The sequence below is a fragment of the Populus euphratica genome, unplaced genomic scaffold (assembly GCF_000495115.2).
Source record: "Populus euphratica unplaced genomic scaffold, PopEup_1.0 scaffold5628.1, whole genome shotgun sequence".
Lineage (NCBI taxonomy): Eukaryota > Viridiplantae > Streptophyta > Magnoliopsida > Malpighiales > Salicaceae > Populus > Populus euphratica.
Genome location: NW_011505406.1, coordinates 1 through 3,501, shown reverse-complemented (window position 1 = coordinate 3,501; position 3,501 = coordinate 1). Strand labels below are relative to the sequence as shown.

General features: G+C 41.2%; 1 pseudogene; it reads left to right on the top strand.

Moving 5' to 3' along the window:
* The first annotated feature begins 2,060 nt into the window (after positions 1-2,060).
* LOC105120220 (disease resistance RPP13-like protein 4) lies at positions 2,061-3,443 on the top strand (annotated as a pseudogene).
* The last annotated feature ends 58 nt before the right edge of the window (positions 3,444-3,501 follow it).

Here is a 3,501-nt window from a genome sequence, read left to right as displayed (position 1 = left end):
CTTTCCACGAGCCAAAACCATTGCTCCATTTGATACCTTCCACATTCGTCCAGAAAAAAACATTGAATGACCACTATCATCAAGTTGTCCGACCGAGATCAGCTTCTTCTTTAGTCCAGGAACATGCCTTACATTTTGCAAGTTCCATATAGATCCATTCATTGTCTTGATTTGCGCATCTCCTATACCACAATATCCAATGGTTGTCCATCAGCTAGATAGAATGCACCGTGATCTCCAGCAATATAGTTTTGCATCATTTCATGATGTGGAGTATAGTGAAATGAAGCACCAAAATCAAGAACCCAATCATCAATAGGACTATGTACAGCAAGAATCAAAGCATCTTGTACCTTGTCTGTAGTGGCGTTTGCAAAATCAACTTCAGGTTTTTTCGATTTTGTGCAACTCCTCATAAAATGACCAGGTTTGCCACAATTCTAATATTCAACCTGCTTTCTGGGTCCAAACTTGCTTTTACTTCTGTACCTGGATTTTGATCTGCCTTTGTCCTGTCTCCTTCCTCGAGTGTTGATGTTGAGAGCTAAACTTGAACTTGAGCTTTCACCCGAGTCTTTCCTACGTACTTCTTCAGCTAAAATCAGGTCTCGGATGTCATCATATTTCAATTTGGATTTTCCGGCTGAGTTGCTTACGGCTGTTCTCATACCTTCCCAATTGCTTGGAAGTGAAGCTAGCAAAATAAGTGCACGGATCTTATCATTAAACTCAATCTCAACAGATGACAATTGATTTGTGATGGTGTTGAAATTATTGAGATGTTGTGTAACATAGATGCTTTCTGTCATCTTCAGGTTGAACAACTTCTTCATCAAGTGCACTTTGTTATTTGCTGAGGGCTTCTCATACATCCTAGACAAGGCTTCCATCAATCTTGCTGTGGATTTCTCTTTTGTAACATTATGAGCAACTCTTCTTGACAAGGATAGCCGGATAATGCCCAAAACTTGTTTATCAAGAATTTATCAATCTTCTTTTGACATGTTTTCTGGTTTGCTCCCAAACAGAGGAAGATGAAGTTTCTTTCCATATAGATAGTCTTCAATTTGCATTTTTCAATATTCAAAATCTGTTCCATCAAATTTTTCAATTCCCGCAGCCTTTATTTCATCTGCCATTTTTAATCTTTCTCAAATTCGAATCTGCAAAATCTGACCTTACAGATGTGTCCGGAATGGCCAAAAAAGTTGGAAACAACATTGAGATCACCTAAATCGGACTTCGGATGGCTCATATTTAAACAATCAAACTTTTGGATCACTGGACGCTGCAGATGAAGGCACGTGTCAGGAGGAATAGTCGTTGCGCCACACTGGATCAAACCCAGAATGCTGGCGTGTCCTTCACGTAAGATACGCGGGCCCCACAATTATGACGTGGTAGAGCCACGCGGATTTCTGGCTGACATGGCAGGGATGACGTGTCAAGTGACTGTGCAGACCTGCGTGCATGGCTGCTGACGTGTCGGTTCAACCCGGTTCAGTTTGCAGAAAACGGGCGAGGAAGACATGTGGAGAGCGTGAGGTGAGTTGGTGCGCGTGGGCAGTGCAGGTGGAGGAGCGTGCAGGCGTGTGCAGGAATGTAGGATGTCGGTTTTCACCAGTGGATTCCTATTGTCTTCCTCTTCACGATGGTATGTTCAAAAACACGTTTTGAGAACTTTGATTTTTGAGTTTGGATCAAACACCCTCTTTTTCAAGAACAAGCTCTGATACCAGTTGTTAGGCCATTCAAGCATTTAAACACACATCAATTTACATGGTTTGACAACTTGCCTACTCCACGGAGCTACTGGTTTGTATTAATCAAGCTTAGAAACAATACAAACAACAAAACAAGGAGGAGAAAAACTTATCTACTTAACTCAACTCTCATTCTAGCTCTCTTTGTGTTTCTCTCTATTTCGTGTGATACTCAACTATCAATGACACCCTCTATTTATAGCTGATATGGGAAACAATTTTCTTCCTTTGTCAATTATGATGGGCACTATTTTTCTTTGTTTAGACACCTATCATTGACTCTTGCATTGCAATCACATGACTACCAACTACTATTTGTGTCGATACATAATATATCGAACATGAAAGAAGTCGAAAGATATCAATGAAAGAATTAAAAAGATGCACGAGATCTTGAAAGCCTATTTCAAGACAATTGGACAACAAAGCATTCATGATGACCGTGGCAGCGTAGGAAAGAGGTGGACATCACCAGTTTATGATGAATCTGCCATAGTTGGTTTGATCGAAGATACAGAAAAGATAATAGGCTGGATTCTTCCTGAAAACAGGATGTTGCACCAAGTTGGGATTATTGGAATGGGGGGTTTAGGAAAAACCACCGTATCACAGAAGATTTTTGACAGTAAACAAGTAGTTGATCGCTTTGAGAAGAGGATTTGGGTATCTATTTCTCAAACTGTCAATGAAGAAGAGATCATGAAAACTGTGTTGAAACAATTGGGAGAGGATGTAAATGGGCTGGATATGGCTCAAATGCTGCCAAAGATTAAGCAATTGCTTGAGAATAAAAACTACTTGATTGTAATGGATGATGTTTGGAGTGCCGCAGGGTGGAGGGACAGAACGTGTGCTGGGCTACCCAAGAGGGAGGGATAGATTAGTTGCATAATAATCACAACACGAATAGAAAGTGTAGCGATAGAAATGGGAGTTGACAAAGCACAGATTCATTAGCCGAGAATTCTCAACAAAGAAGAAAGCTACGCATTGTTCTGCAAAATTGCATTTTCATCAAATGAGGAAACAAAACAGCATCCTGAGTTGGAAGAAGTTGGGAAAGTTATAGTGAAGAAATGCCATGGACTTCCTCTTTCTGTTAAGACCATCGGAGGCTTAGCTCAATCTAATGAAGTTTGGAGAAGGATTTGTCACAATTTCCATGATGCATTAACCACAAAAGAAAGCGAAAATTCGGTCATGGCTTCTTTGCAATTGAGCTATGATGGGCTTCCCTTTCGTATGAAGCAATGTCAGTTGTGCTTTTCCCTATATCCGGAGGACTCTGAGATAGCCGCTGAGCAACTAGTTCATTGGTGGGTTGGAGAGGGCTTCATCGAGGGCAGAAACACATCAACCACGATAGAACTGGCCTTTGACGATCTATCAGAACTAATTAGCAGATGCCTAGTTCAAGTTGTGCAGCATAGAGGTTATGGTGGAAGAGTCTACAGTTTCCGGATGCATGATGTGGTGAGGGATTTGACCATCAAAATTGCTAGAGAGGAGGGTTTTTGCAGCTTTGATGATCAAGGCAGGCAAAGACCCTTAGCAAGATCTCGGCGTCTGAGTTTTACAAATGAAGCAGATGTAAGATCAATGAACCAAAAGTCAAGGGTCCGTGCATTGCTGATGATGACAAGTTCCCCAATCCAATTCAGTACCTTCCATAGGGAATAGGAAGGCTCTTGAATCTTCAAGAGCTATCTGGATTCAAGCCATTGGGTGCCGATAACAA